A 16716-nucleotide genomic window follows, 5' to 3' on the forward strand; every position below is an offset into this window, starting at 1 on the left:
GCCAGGTCACGATCTCGCGGTCCGTGAGTTCGAGCCCCGCGTCAGGCTCTGGGCTGATGGCTCAGAGCCTGGAGCCTGTTTCCGATTCTGTGTCTCCCTCTCTCTCTGCCCCTCCCCCGTTCATGCTCTCTCTCTGTCCCAAAAATAAATAAACGTTGAAAAAAAAATTTAAAAAAAAAAAAAAAAAAAAAAGTAATACTGGCTTCATAGAATGAGTCTGGAAGTTTTCCTTCCCTTTCTATTTTTTGGAATAGCTTGAGGAGGATAGGTTTTATCTCTGCTTTAAACGTCTGGTAGAACTCCCCTGGGAAGCCATCTGGTTCTGGACTCTTATTTGTTGGGAGATTTTTGATGACCGATTCAATTTCTTCGCTGGTTATGGGTCTGTTCAAGCTTTCTATTTTCTCCTGATTGAGTTTTGGAAGCGTGTGGGTGTTTAGGAATTGGTCCATTTCTTCCAGGTTGTCCAGTTTGTTGGCATATAATTTTTCATAGTATTCCCTGATAATTGTTTGTATCTCTGAGGGATTGGTTGTAATAATTCCATTTTCATTCATGATTTTATCTATTTGGGTCATCTCCCTTTTCTTTTTGAGAAGCCTGGCTAGAGGTTTATCAATTTTGTTTATTTTTTCAAAAAACCAACTCTTGGTTTCATTGATCTGCTCTACAGTTTTTTTAGATTCTATACTATTTCTGCTCTGATCTTCATTATTTCTCTTCTTCTGCTGGGTTTAGGCTGTCTTTGATGTTCTGCTTCTATTTCCTTTAGGTGTGCTGTTGGATTTTGTATTTGGGATTTTTCTTGTTTATTGAGATAGGCCTGGATGGCAATGTATTTTCCTCTCAGGACTGCCTTCGCTGCATCCCAAAGCGTTTGGATTGTTGTATTTTCATTTTCATTTGTTTCCATATATTTTTTAATTTCTTCTCTAATTGCCTGGTGACCCATTCATTCTTTAGTAGGGTGTTCTTTTTTTTTTTTTTTTTAATTTTTTTTTTTCAACGTTTATTTATTTTTGGGACAGAGAGAGACAGAGCATGAACGGGGCAGAGAGAGAGGGAGACACAGAATCGGAAACAGGCTCCAGGCTCTGAGCCATCAGCCCAGAGCCTGACGCGGGGCTCGAACTCACGGACCGCGAGATCGTGACCTGGCCGAAGTCGGACGCTTAACCGACTGCACCACCCAGGCGCCCCTAGTAGGGTGTTCTTTAACCTCCATGCTTTTGGAGGTTTTCCAGACTTTTTCCTGTGGTTGATTTCAAGCTTCATAGCATTGTGGTCTGAAAGTATGCATGGTATGATCTCAATTCTTGTATACTTATGAAGGGCTGTTTTGTGACTCAGTATGTGATCTATCTTGGAGAATGTTCCATGTGAACTCGAGAAGAAAGTATATTCTGTTGCTTTGGGATGCAGAGTTCTAAATATATCTGGGCCCAATGTATCATTAAGGGCCCTTGTTTCTATATTGACCGTGTGTCTAGATGATCTATCCATTTCTGTACGTCGAGTGTTAAAGTCCCCTGCAATTACCACATTCTTATCAGTAAGGTTGCTTATGTTTGTGAGTAATTGTTTTATATATTTGGGGGCTCCTGTATCTGACGCATAGACATTTATAATTGTTAGCTCTTCCTGATGGATAGACCCTGTGATTATTATATAATGCCCTTCTTCATCTCTTGTTACAGCCTTTAATTTAAAGTCGAGTTTGTCTGATATAAGTATGGCTACTCCAACTTTCCTTTGACTTCCAGTGGCATGATAAATAGTTCTCCATCCCCTCACTCTCAATCTGAAGGTGTCCTCAGGTCTAAAATGAGTCTCTTGTAGACAGCAAATAGATGGGTCTTGTTTTTTTTATCCATTCTGATACCCTATGTCTTTTGGTTGGCGCATTTAGTCCATTTACATTCAGTGTTATTATAGAAAGATAGGGGTTCAGAGTCATTGTGATGTCCATAGGTTTCATGCTTGTAGCGATGTCTCTGGTACTTTGTCTCACAGGATCCCCCTTAGGATCTGTTGTAGGGCTGGTTTAGTAGTGAGGAATTCCTTCAGTTTTTGTTTGTTTGCAAAGACCTTTATCTCTCCTTCTATTCTAAATGACAGACTTGCTGGATAAAGGATTCTCGGCTGCCTATTTTTTCTTTTCATCACATTGAGGATCTCCTGCCATTCCTTTCTGGCCTGCCAAGTTTCAGTAGAGAGATCGGTCACGAGTCTTATCGGTCTCCCTTTATATGTTAGAGCACGTTTATCTCTAGCTGCTTTCAGAATTTTCTCTTTATCCTTGTATTTTGCCGGTTTCACTATATGTCGTGCAGAAGATCGATTCAAGTTAAGTCTGAAGGGAGTTCTCTGTGCCTCTTGGATATCAGTGCCCTTTTCCTTCCCCAGATCCAGGAAGTTCTCAGCTATTATTTCTTCAAGTACACCTTCAGCACCTTTCCCTCTCTCTTCCTCCTCTGGAATACCAATTATGCGTATATTATTTCTCTTTAGTGCTTCACTTAGTTCTCTAATTTTCCCCTCATACTCTTGGATTTTTTATCTCTTTCTCAGCTTCTTCTTTTTCCATAATTTTATCTTCTAGTTCACCTGTTCTCTCCTCTGTCTCTTCAATCCGAGCCGTAGTTGTCTCCATTTTATTTTGCAGCTCGTTGATAGCCTTTTTTAGCTCCTCCTGGCTGTTCCTCAGTCCCTTGATCTCTGTAGCAAGAGATTCTCTGCTGTCCTTTATACTGTTTTCAAGCCCAGAGATTAATTTTATAACTATTATTCTAAATTCACTTTCTGTTATATTGTTTAAATCATTTTTGATCAGTTCGTTAGCTGTTGTTATTTCCTGGACGTTTTTCTGAGGGGAATTCTTCCATTTCGTCATTTTGGATAGTCCCTGGAGTGGTGCGGACTGCGGGGCACTTCCCCCGTGCTGTCTTGAATAACTTGCATTGGTGGGCGGGGCTGCAGTCAGACCTGATGTCTGCCCCCAGCCCAACGCTGGGGCCACAGTCAGACTGGTGTGTGCCTTCTCTTCCCCTCTCCTAGGGGTGGGATTCACTGTGGTATGGTGTGTCCCTTCTGAGCTACTTGCACACTGCCAGGCTTGTGGTGCCGGGATTCTGGCGTATTAGCTGGGGTGGATGGGCAAGGTGCACAGGGGTGGGAGAGGCAGGCTCAGCTCGCTTTTCCTTCAGAGATCCGCTTTGGGAGGGGCCCTGCGGCACCAGGAGGGAGTCATACCCGCCAGAGGGATGGATCCGCAGAAGCACAGCTTGAGTGTTTGTGCGGTGCAAGCAAGTTCACTGGCAGGAACTGGTTCCCTTTGGGATTTTGGCTGGGGGGTGGGCGAGGGAAATGGCACTGGCGAGCGCCTTTGTTCCCCGCCAAGCTGAGCTCTGTCATCCGGGGCTGAACAACTCTCCCTCCCGTTGTCCTCCAGCCCTCCTGTTCTCCGAGCAGAGCTGTTAGCTTATAACCTTCCAGATGTCGAGTCCCGCTTGCTGTCGGAAGACACTCCGTCCGGCCCCTCCGCGTTTGCCAGCCAGACTCGGGGGCTCTGCTTGGCAGGCGGGCTGCCCCTCCGCCCCGGCTCCCTCCCTCCAGTCCGTGGAGTGTGCACCGACTCTCCGCCCTTCCTACCCTCTTCCATGGGCCTCTCGTCTGTGCTTGGCTCCAGAGACTCCATTCTGCTAGTCTTCTGGCGTTATTTAGGCAGGTGTAGGTGGAAGCTAAGTGATCAGGAGCATGCGCGGTGAGCCCAGCGTCCTCCTAGGCCGCCATCTTCCAATACTGTTCCTATTAATGGATATGTTGATAGGTAGCTATTTTACCCATTATCTATTTTTAATTTTAATTTAATTATTATTATTTTTAAATAATCTCTACACCCAACATAGGGCTTGAATTCACAACCCTGAGATCACAAGACATCTGTTCTACCAACTGAGGCAGCCAGATGCTCCCCCATTATTTTTTTTGTTATGAAGTAAATAACCTATGGGAGAGGTTAAATGATGATTAGTGAATTATTCAATAGTGAATTATTGAGTGCTTAGTACATGCAAGTGCTGAGGATAAGGCAGTGAGCAGAACAGACTCTGCACTCATGGGGCTTATAGTCTATGAGCAAAAGGGATAGTGGCTAATAAGTTGATATTTAATATGTGAGATGACAACCAACACTGAAGAGAGATGAAGCAAATAACAGGTCATGAGTGCAAGGGTTGTGGAATTAGTATTTCTTTCAGGGTGGTCAGTGAAGCCCTGTCTAATAAGATGACAGTTTAACAAGGATCATAAGAACGTTTGGGGAGCAAGTCATGCGTATATCTAAGTGAGGACTATTCCAAGGAAAGCAGTAAATGCAATGACATTAAGGGAGACTATGTTGGGCATATTTGAAGAACAATAAGGAAACCAGCATGACTGAAGTGGTGTGAGCCAATGGAGAATAATAAATGAAGTCATAGAAGTTTCACCTAAACGTACATTTGAGATTTAATTCTTTTTTTAAGGGAAGACTTAAAAAAATTATGTTCTAAGCTTAACCAAAGCCCACATTGTTGCTAAACCAGCAGTCCCCAAAGTAGTCTCAGTAGAGCATTGGTTGTATGGAGTGAGCATTGCATGAAAAACAGTTCCATGGTCAAATAAGTTTGGAAAACATAGGGTTAATGTTAAAGTTACAAAATTCATTTTAAAAGCTGTTTCTGTGCATCTTTTAATGTGCTAATAAGTTTTGTGAATCTAAGGGGTGCTTGGATGGCTCAGTCCTGAAGCTTCCAACTTTAGCTCAGGTCATGATCTCACGGCTTGTGGGTTTGAGTCCTACATCAGGCTGTATGCTGACAGATCAAAGCCTGGAGCCTGCTTCAGATTCTGTGTTTCCCTCTCTCTCTGCCTCTCCCCCAGTCATACTCTGTGTCTCTGTCTGTCTGTCTCTCTGTGTCTCAAAAATAAATAAACATAATTTTTTAAAATTATGTTTTGTGAATCTCCAACTCATTTGACCCTCCCTTCAAAGATCGTCTTATGGTACTAGTGTTTTTCATGCCACGGTAAATACTGTGTTATCTAATACTACAGGTTAACTATGAGTTAACTAAAAGTTAATAAAAGCATTTCTACAAATGCTGTTTCATAACTTCTCTGTTTACCTTAAGTCAACACCTCTCCCTGCCTGTTTTCATAACGAAGACTATAGTTCTTTTTTTTTTTCTTTAAATATTTCTCAAATCCATCCTTTCTTTTCTATTTACGATGCTTAAATCTTTAGGTAGGTTTGCATCATGCCTTACTTAGGATGTCACTATCGCCTCCCAACTGGTGGTTCTGCCTCTAGTCTTGCTGTGTCCAAATTCATCATCCACTCAGTGACAATTTAATTGACATCACAAATCTAACTAGATTATTCACCTACTTAAAATAATTTACTAGCGTCCCATCAAACAGAATAAAATTCAATCTAATTTGCATGGCATATGAAATCTTCCATAATCTGTCTCCTGCCTACATCCAAAATTTTGCCTAAATCTCCCATACTTAGTACTCTCTAACTTTAAGACCATGTATACTTCCTGAAGCATGCAGTGGACATACAGTTCTTTTGCCTTTGTTCAGTGCTGTTATCTCTTCCTGACACAGCCTTCTTTTGGTGAGTAGACTAATTTTTCCACTCTTAAAGGTTTAGAACAGCTGTAACAGGTTCCCCCAAGAACACGTACAAGTTCTTCCTAAGTCAGGTGCACCGATGTATAATTCTGACAAAGCACTTGTAAGAATAAAATAAAAATATATGTTGTATCCACTCTTTAGATCCTATACCTTGTATGTATCTTAAGTGTTTTGCTGTAATAGGATACCAAATAAATGTTGAAATTAAGTCTATTAAGTAGTTGAAAACCTTCTGATAGACAGATTTATCATTTTCTCCTTTTTCTAGTTTAAAATCTGTTTGGATTATAAAATTAAATGTAATATATAAAACTTTTAGAAGAAAACATAAGGGAAAATCTATGGGACCTAACTTGGTGAAGAGTTCTTATACATGACACAAAATCCATAAAAGAAAAAAAAAATCAGTGGAGATCAGTAATTTGGACTTTATAAAACTTAAAACCTTTTGCTTTCCAAAACACAAGCTACATACTAGGAGAAAATATTTGAAAACCACAAATCTGACAAAGTACTTATATCTCAGATATATAAAAACTCTCAAACTCAACAGTAAAAATGCCAACAGTCCAGTTAGAAAATGGCTAAAAGAGACGAAGAAACATGTGACCAAAGAGAATGTACAGATATCAGGTGAGTACATGAAAAGACGTTCAACATCACAAGCCATCAGGGAAATGCACAAATGAGCTATCACTACTCACGCATCAGAACAGCCAAAATAAAACATAGTGACATACGTCAAATGCTGGCAAGGATGTGGAGAAAAATGGAACTTTTATACATTGCTGTTAGGAATGTAAAATGGTACAACCACTCTGGGAAAGAGTTTGACAGTTTATTTAAAAAAAAAAAAAAAAAAAAGAAACAAACAGCTAAACATACCCTTACTACATGACCAAACCACCACCACACTCCTGAGCATATATCCCAGCAAAATGTATATATTTGTTCATTGCAGCTTTATTTGTAATAGCCAAAATTGGAAACAACCAAAATGTCTTGCAATAGGTGAATGGCTAGGGGCCCCTGGGTGGCTCAGTCGGTTAAGCGTCCGACTTCGGCTCAGGTCATGATCTCACAGCTTGTGAGTTCAAGCCCCGCGTGGAGCTCTGTGCTGACGGCTCGGAGCCTGGAGCCTCTTCAGATTCTGTGTCTTTCTGTCTCTCTGTGCCCTCCCCTGCTCACACTCTGTCTCTCTCTGTCTCTCAAAAATAAATTAAAAAATTAAAAATAAATAAATAAAATAAATAAGTGAATGGCTAAAGACAGTATGGTATGTCCATTTTGTGCAGTACTACTCAGCAATAAAAAGGTTCCAATTATTGATACACATAACAATTGGATAGATCTCAAGGGCATTAGGTTGAGTGAAAAAAGCCAAACTGAAAAGGTCACTGTGATTCCACCTATATAAAGATGAAATTATAGAGTTCAAGAACAAATTAGTGGTTATCAGGATTTGGGATGCTGAAGGAGAGGTTTGGGTGTGACTGTAAAAGAGTGTCATGAGAGAGATCTTTGTGATGATGGGATAGTTCCATATCTTGATTGCAGTGTTGGTTACATGAATCTACACATAGGATAAAATGACAGAACTATACATATACATTGTAGTTAGTTTACTGGTTTTGATATTGTGCTATAGTTATGTAAAGTTTTGCAACTTTCTATACATATATAGTTATTTCAAAAATTAAAGGATAGAAAACTATGTTTTTTTTCTTCTTCTACCTCTCCACCCACCTCTGAGAAAAAAAGTTTGCCTGATACTCCCATGTTCATTGCAGCATTACTTATAATACCCAAGACATGGAAATAACCTAAGTGTCCATCAATGGATGAATGGGTAATTATATACAATGGAATATTAGCCACAAAAAGAAGGCAATCCTGCTATTTTTGACAACATGGATGGACCCTGAGAGCATTGTGCTAAGTGAAGTGAGACTGAGAAAAACCAATACCATATGATCTCACTTACATGTGGAATCTAAAACAAAAAAAAAAAACAAGGAAAACCCCAAAACACACACAAAAGGAACAAAAATTGGGACTCATAGATACAAAGCATAGATTGTTGGTTGCCAGAGGTGGGGGATGGGCAAAATGATTGAAGGTGGTCAAAGGTACACACTTCCATTTGTAAAATAATAAGTCCTGGTAAAAACAAACAAAAAACCTATTTCCCCTCCACACTAAACCTAAGAATTTATTCATGTTTTGTTTTTTTTTTTTTTAACTTTTTTCCCTTTTCATTGTCCTCCAGAGACTGGTTTCATTGATCATTCATAAAACCATTCATCTTCTCTTATTAAAGATATATATCTATGTTAAAATGTGTAGCTCTAGGTCATTTAATTCCTCTATACTATTTCATTATATAAGCATTCTACAGTCTTTTAATTTATTCATTTTCCAATATTTCATTATAAAAATAGTGCTGCAAATTACATTTTTGTATATGTCCCTTTATGCACATGTGTGAGTTTTCTGGGTTATATATGTAGAAGTGGAATTACTGTGATATAGACTATGTACAGCTTTGATTTTATAACATATTAATTTTTTCTAGCTGGTCATACCAGTTTACACCAGTAGTGCGTAAGAGATTTCCTGTTTTACATTCTTGCAAACTTTTGGGATTTCTTTACTTTTTCCCTTCCCACTCCCTATATATAGAACCTGCTATGAAGTCCAACAGGTTTTACTTCTATAATATAAATTAAAAAAAATTTTTTTTTAGTGTTTATTTTTGAGAGAGAGAGAGAGAGAGAGAGAGAGAGAGAGAGAGAGAGAGAGAGCATGAGCAGGGGAGGAGCAGAAAGAGAGGGAGACACAGAATCCGAAGCAGGCTACAGGCTCTGAGCTGCCAGCACAGAGCCTGACTTGGGACTCAAACTCACGAGCGGTCAAACTCACAAGTGTGAGATCATGACCTGAGCCAAAGTTGGACGCTTAACCAACAGCCACCCAGGTGACCCTATAATTTTTTTTATTTCTTGCTCTACTTTGACTGCCTAATGGAAAAAAAATTGATTATTCTTGTCTTTCATACTCATCTTTGTATTTCTGATTCTACTCCCACAACCTCTTGCCTAAACTATTGCAACAGACTGAACATTTCAGTATCCCTATTGGAACTCTCTTCCTGTCCCAATCCATCCTATTTAACACTGCCAGATCAATATTTCTAATGCAGGTGGCTTACCATTGTTTGCAGCATTAAATTTAAGTACTTAATATAGTATTCAGGGTTGTCTCCAATAAGGTCATAAACTACCTTTTCAGCCGTATCTCCCACTATTTTCTACATATGCCATATATACTAGCCATAGTAGATTACATTCATTCATTGATTGATTAATTCATTCAAACAGGTATTTAATGCTCTTACAGGACTATACAGGTATATTAACACTTGAGTTCTATGGGTGTTACTGTCATAAAATGAACAACTCATGATTCTTTTTTTTTAAGTTTCTTTATTTATTTTGAGAGAGAGTGTGTGTGCACCGACAAGAGAGGAACAGAAAAAGAGGGAGAGAGAGAGAGAATCCCAAGCAAGAGAGGGAGAGAGAGAGAATCCCAAGCAGGCTCTGTGCTGTCAGCACAGAACCCAACACAGAGCTTCAGCTCACAAACCGTGAGATCATGACCTCAGTGGAAATCAAGAGTTGGGCACTTAACTGACCCAACCACCCAGGCACCTTAGATTCTGGTTAGGGAGCGTACAAGCTGCCTCAGGCTGTTCTTCAAATATACCCAGACCTTTTCAGCTTCTGCTTCTCAGCGTATGTCTTCTCTCCACTGAAGATGCCATTTTTTCAGGGCACCTAGGTGGCTCAGTCGGTTGAGTGACTGACTTTGGCTCAGGTCATTATCTCATAGTTCGTGAGTTGCAGCCCTGCGTCAGGCTCTGTGCTGACAGCTCAGAGCCTGGAGCCTGCTTCAGATTCTGTGTCTCCGTCTCTCTCTGCCCCTTCCCCGCTCATGCTCTGTCTCTCTCTGTCTCTCAAAAATGAATAAACATTAAAAAAAATTTTTTTTAAATGATGCCATTTTTTCTAGTTCCTCTAACACAGCCACCTTTGCCTTTCAAAATCCTACACACTTTTCAAAGTCTGCTTCAGATGTCACCTTTCATGAAGCCTTTTCTGAGGTCCTCAGTTAATTATGTTTCCATAGTTATATTGCTTTTATGGCACTTGTTATATCCCATATATTTGTCTTAACCCTTCCAAGGTGATCAGTAGAATACTTGGTCCATTCATCTATGTTGCCCTTGTAGCACTTCACATAATGTCTCGTATAATGGTAGGCATACTATTAACTAAAATAATTAAATTAAAGATCTCATATTAGTGGAAATCTAGCTGCGCCAATTAGAACACTTTGGGGAAAGATCAATTTGAGTAACAAAAAAAATGCTTTATTATGTAATTCAATCTAGTGTTCTTAGTTTAAAACACCACAGAATAAAGTAAACAGGTTTCTCTATAGTATAGTGATCTTTAAGATTTTACTTTGATGAACAGCAAATTTTATTTGTGATCAGTGTAACAGTTGTTCAGTTTGTTTTTAGGCTCTCAAATAGTTTCTTTAAGTCAGAGTTTTTCAAACTGTACTCTGAAGAAACATATGAGGTAGTTCTGTTGAGATGCCTTGGCTACTGCTGGGTGCCTCCTTGGCCCCAAAGAGTAGGCCTTCGTTTATTTTTTACTCTGTGGGGCTTCCTCACAAGATTCTATTTAAGAAATAACTCTTCTGTTGAAAAATTTTAAATAATTGCTAAGGATATGTAAATACTGCTGTTTTACCATTTATTTAATATTTTCTAAGATCTTACATAAAAGATATTATTCTTGCCCCCTTATTCTTTTATTACCACAAATGTCAAATCAGTAGTCAATAGGAATATGAAACTTATTTTTTTATATTAAATATAATTTATTGTCTAATTAGTTTCCATATGAGTATGAAACTTCAAGTCATTAAGCAAATGCTAGGTAATGGACTTTGAGTATGACAAGTAAATTGTTCATCCTCTGAATGTTCTGCATTTTACTGTGGATTTTTGAGGAGTTGTTAGAATATCAGAAGTCACTGGAATTGGTATACAAATTCTTAGGTAGGCTGAAGAATTTTCTAGACCATGGCTTCTTCACTTTTAAGGTACGTAAGATTCTGATTCAGTAGGTTTGGGTGGGGGCTTGAGAATCTTCATTTCTAAGAAGCAGCTGGAATGTTGGTCGTCTGTGGACCACACTTTTAGTAGCAAGGAGCTAGATGACCTTCCAAATCCCATGACTACATTTTAGGATTGTATCCTTTGCCCCTTTGCCTGAGTGAAAGTAGGTTTTCAGTATTGCCATAAATATTTGTCTCAACTGGCTGTTTCCCTATGGTCGTCTTCATATTTTGTCATTTTAATAGAAATTTCTGGGTTTTTTAAGGAAATACTTTGTGTGTGGATTAATGATTGTTCTGTGATTATGTGTTTCTTTGCTTAAAATCATCCTTCATGGTTTTTAAAATAGTCTGGAGAACTCTTCGACTATCAGTAGCAACTTTCAGACAGTTTAAATTATAAGGAATATTCAGTTTACTTTTACAACAGATATTGAAGGATATTGTTTGAGGTTAGATATTAAGGTACTACAAAAATAAAAACAGAGAACTTAATTTTGTTTGACTAAGGCTGTTTTAATTGGTATAAGTATTGCTATTTTTAAAAGTTGTTATTATCATGAATTAGTAGCAATTATATGCCACAGCAGGTTAGTCTGTTCATTTTATTTGTAGCACACATGAATTGAAAAACCTAATTGTGTAAACAGTCAACCAATAGGACAGTCATTTAGTTAAATAGGTTATACTAAAAAAAAAAAAAAATTAATTAATTATGAGGGACATTAGTGCTTTTTTAAAAAAGATATATAATATCAAGTACTTTCATAGTCTTTTGGGCCTTTACAGAAATATGTAATAACTAAATCATAAATTAAAATAATAAATTTTTAAGAAAACTGTCAGAATTATTTACTTTTGATTAATGGAAATTGTTGATTAACTTTGTAGACCAGGACAGCAGAGCATTTTTGGGGAGAAAAATTATGATTTTAATCTAAAAGCATTAGAATAATTTGCATGTTGATAGTTATTCTATCAGCCCCACATTATTTCACTTAATAACTCTCTGTAGTAGAAATTGCTGGAGGATTTATATTATTACAAAAATGACTTCAAAATATATTCTTTTTTAAATTTCTTATTACATAAGCAAGCACTAATATTGCTCTAAAAATTGTTATGTGGAATTTTATGTCAAGTCTTGATAAAAGTTTTTTTCAGATCTGATCCAACTATTTTGTATAGAAATAAACCTCCTTTGTTTCTTCTGGTAGCATCCATTGATTTTTTTTTTTCGTAAGGTACATTAATAGTGCTGATAGAAGCAGAACAATTGGAATTTACATTAAAAATAAATGTGATGAATAAAAAGCATTACACTATGATATTATAGTCTTGATTTTGCTTTACCAAAGTTCCGAAATCTAAAGGACAAAAATACTGACAAGGTCAAGAAGAAAATGAAAGAAAGAACAAACGATGCAAAAAGAAAATGACACTGAGGTCTTGGTTTAATACATATGTATTCCAGGTTGATGGTTGATTTCATTAGCAAATCTCATTGTTATGCAATGTCTGTTCTTCTGCAGCAAAATGAATATTGTATTCTCACTGGCTCTGCGTGTATCTATTATGTGGCAATAAATGAAAAAATATATATTTGTAGCTTCCTTTGGTTTCTTCTTTCCAGTTTGCTTTTTAGGAAAAGAGAGAAAATTGGATTATATTCTTTCTTTTGTTGTTTAGTTGGTTTGAAAGCTTTTCGATTTATTTTAGACATATGTTTTCTACTTTTGTTCTTTGAGGTAAACAATTATAAGGCGGTTAATATTGTGACCATTTTAATTATCCTATAACTTTTTAAATGACTAGAATATAATCTTGATTGATTTAAGCTAATTGACATGAGCTTCTTAAGCATATGCTTTCTAACATTTTTAAATGTTAGAAGTGCTTTTTATTATCGCAAGAAAAATGTTAAGCAAGTGTACACATTATGCCAAATGTAAATACCGCTACCTTTTGCAATAGCGAAAATTGAACATTGAGGTTATCTATATACTTAGATTGAATTTTCATAAAAGAGGAAATTCAGATATAACACATTTTAGTGGCTACACATTGAAAAAGTTCATTTAATAAGGGAGTAGGCTGCCTAACTCTTTGGGTTATGTATATGAGTTCAAATATGGACCAAACTATATTAGACACGGTTATAATTTAATTTTGGTCATTTTTAGGTCTGACAATTTTATCAAATCTGTTTGATTTTTGGCAGTGTTCTCAAAAGTTGTTCTTACAACTAAAATTCCTTAGACCATCTTGAAAGTAGAAAAGCCTAAGGTTTGATTTAATATGGGTTGACTGTGTACACCATTTAGAAATTACCTATATAGTAAAAAATGGCCTCTGGCTCACCTGATGCAATCTTAATAAATATCTTGGTCATGTTGGACAAACATGAGCTGTAATAAATATGTACAGCAGTTTATTAATGCGTAAGTTAATTTGTACTTAAGGTGTTTGCATCTTATGATTCACAGTCAGTAATATAGAATAAGGAATTACCAAATTTAGTAAGGGAGATTCCTAAAATAATTAGAGAATAATATAGAGCTAAATCAAGTAGAGAAAGAAGGTTTCATGGGACCAAATAGTCAGGCTGTGAGAGAGGAGAATGCTGAAAGTGATAAGGTCTAAGCTGATAATGAGGTGGAAAAGCAATGGGAAACAGAACATAAATTTGGCATCTTGGGGAGACTGAGAAGCAACCAACTCAGCTGTAATGGAAGATGTGATTTGCCACATGTGAAAATCAGATTGTAACATTGTTAAATTTTAGTGGTATTCAGTCCAGATATGTGGTATTTTGAGATACTACCATTGCCAACTTTGTTTTTCTTGTATAATAAAATGAGAGATAGGAATTCTGTTTGTATTAATTTCACTACTGTCTTCCATTCCTCCCCCAACCAAGAATATTAAAAGCAAATGCTGTAAAAGCACTCAAAAATCATGCTCTAAAATGAATCTAAACTGGTGCAGACTGAATGACAACTTAGGAATCTAGAAACCCTAAGTCAGATTTCTTTACCCTAGTTGGAAATACCAAACTAAGGAGCACTAAAAGTCATCATAGATTGGGCTCTCAGGCTGTTGGATTGAGCAGGATTATGGAAAGTCACTAACAAAGAAGAGAGGAACTATTGTAAGTAAAAAAAAGAGAAGTTCCCTTTTAAGTATCTAGATTTACCTAACTACCAGTGTCTTCCCTTGTCTGATGTGGAACCACAGTTAGAGCTTGCATGCCCTGTTTTTACTTGCTCATCCAGCAAAAGAACCTGAATTTAGAAAATAAAGTATGAATTTGGAACATGAGAGTAGACTGTGAATTCAACAAGAGATCCTTGGGGATGGTTAGTGTTTGTTTAAAAAAAAAAAAAACAGATTAGACAAATTACAGAAGCTTTCCTAGCAAGATGGCTTATTTTCTGGGTAACTTTTCATTGTGCTAAGGAAATGTTAAAAGAAACTTTCATATGAAGTTTGTTATTTAATTTCTGTAAAGATGCTGTGGGAAAAAAAATTTGAATTGTCCAGTGTTACTTTATTAAAAAGTATAAAAGAAATTTCTCTCAATTCAGAGTGCTAGGAAAAGCCTTGGTGCTGGTTTGTAACACATCTTACAGAGAATTAAAATTTTGTAATTTGATCTTGTTTCCCACTTTACTTCCATAGCTAGGTAGCTCAGAGCTGAACCACCCACATCTTAGAATTGTGTAAGGCAACTGTGATAGGTGTTTCTGTGTTTCAAGTTTACCTTGTGTTTCATCTTCCTTCCTCTTATTTTTCCCTTTATTCATGTTAATTTATATTTTGAAAGCATCTGTTCTACTACTCATATTTCTGTAAGTCACATTAAATTATTTTGGAATAAAATGGGATATAAATAACCAATAAAAGCTTATTTATTGCCAGCAGAAGACAAGCAAATAAAAGCAGGAACCTTTCTCCCTGGTGTCCCCTCCCCTGTCTCCTTTTTTCTTTCTGTATAAATTTCTTAAGTCATGGATGACTAATCTCCTGTGTGGTTTCTTAGACTTGCCAGGGGGGCAGGGGAATCCTTTCTGAAGCTTTTTGCCTATACAGGGCTACCAGGTATAGCTCATTGTGCTAAGTGTGCCTACACAAGAGTGCCTGACTTGAGAGAAACAAGTAAGGCTGAAATACATCCTAGAGGAGGAAAGAGTGCCTTTTTCTCATATGTGAGCTCAGAGGGGTCTTTTTCTGGCTCACAGAGGACCACATATATTACCCTGGTTTTTGCCCCAGCCCTTTCAGCTGAATTGTAAATTCTTAATACCAAAACTTGCTGCTTGTTGGTAAAAGCCATCTTGAATGAAACAAAATTTCAAATTTATCTTCGTTACCTTTATATTTTTATTTCATTGTCCTCTAAATTTGACTTATTATAGAAAGCTAAGATAGTCGTGGATCTTTGAATTAACTGAACTGATAATTTTCTAATTTAAACTTTACTTTTGTTTTGGTATATGAATCACAGTCAAAGCTACATATTTAATTATGAATTATATATTAAATTTTCTATAAAGGAAATAAGTAAGGGCTTTGTTTTGTTTTTCAGGTAACTGTAGAATATTTGAATTATTTCATTTGACCAAGAAATTCAGCTGGACTTGTTAACTCCTCCTTAGTCATAGTTTTATGAAAATTTGCTGTCTATTTCATGTGTCATTGTAGTAAAGGTGGTGATTAGCGACTTGTGTTAATGTTTAATATTGAATACATACTCCATTCCAATGACACATATTGTTTGTAAATGAGACCCATTCTGAGTTTCTGTACTCTTGGCACAATTTTCTATACTTGGGTGTTCTGTTATTAATTTATTTTGTTTTCTATTTCAGTACATAAGAATTTTATTTGCAAATAGAGTAAATATGATTTAAATAATATAATTTAATGCCGTGATATGATTATATTGTTGTAAAAGGGTCATTAAGAGCTTTTTGCCTTAAAATCAAAGCAGTCTATGTTCTTAGTAGTTAGGAAATAGATGCATGCATGGCCTTGATATAAATAGAATTAAGATAAATGCAATTTTGTAGATTAAGAAAAAAATCGCCTAAATATTTTTAAAGTAGTGAATTAGTTTATCACGTTGACAGAGTATGTGTTTGTTTGCTTTATACCCTTAGGTAATTTAAACCAACCCTCGTTCACCTATACTAGAAATTTCAGACAGGGAAAAAACCAGCCGTTTTGGGGGAAAAAAACTAGGGACAAGAAAACTTAGTCTTCAAGCTAACAATATTTTTTTGAGATGCTCACAGATAAATATTTTCAGTTTTGTTTTCTTTTTGAAATAAGAATTTTAAAGGATGCTGGGAATAGCTTCGAGTTGTGTAAACTTTTTGATTCAGATAATTGAGATAGTTTTTTTTCAAAGACTGCCACATAAATTATAAAGTAATATTTTTGTAGGAGCTTGTCCTGATAAAAATAGGTTTATGCTTTGACTAAAATTTAATTATAACTCAGAAACTTCTTTTATCTACTTTCTTGAAGCAGTTGAAATTTAAAGACTTTTCTTTATATTTAGCAGGTGTTTGAACAGTTATTCTTAGTTTTTTTTTTTTAATATACCTTGTTAGCATTGCCTTGTCTTTTACAATTTACTTGCCAGAAGTAATTTTCAAAACCTACTTAAACAGATTCATTTTCAAGCATTCCTTATTATAAACTGTGCCTATGCATGTCAGGAATAAACCCTCCTTAGAAAAAGGAAGAAGGAACTCTTTATTGTCTGTTTTGACGTTAATAAAATTAAGAAAAGAGCGATTACTTGAGACATCTACCTTACCTGGCTTAGTTTTG

At 36.5% G+C, this 16716-nt stretch overlaps 1 protein-coding gene across 1 annotated transcript in view; it reads left to right on the plus strand.

Annotated features, from left to right (window-relative positions):
* The window catches only part of BAZ2B (bromodomain adjacent to zinc finger domain 2B), a 424035-nt gene that overhangs the window by 219044 nt on the left and 188275 nt on the right, over positions 1 to 16716 (plus strand). The window lies entirely within an intron of this gene.

The sequence above is a fragment of the Prionailurus viverrinus genome, chromosome C1, assembly GCF_022837055.1.
Source record: "Prionailurus viverrinus isolate Anna chromosome C1, UM_Priviv_1.0, whole genome shotgun sequence".
Classification (NCBI taxonomy): Eukaryota; Metazoa; Chordata; class Mammalia; order Carnivora; family Felidae; genus Prionailurus; species Prionailurus viverrinus.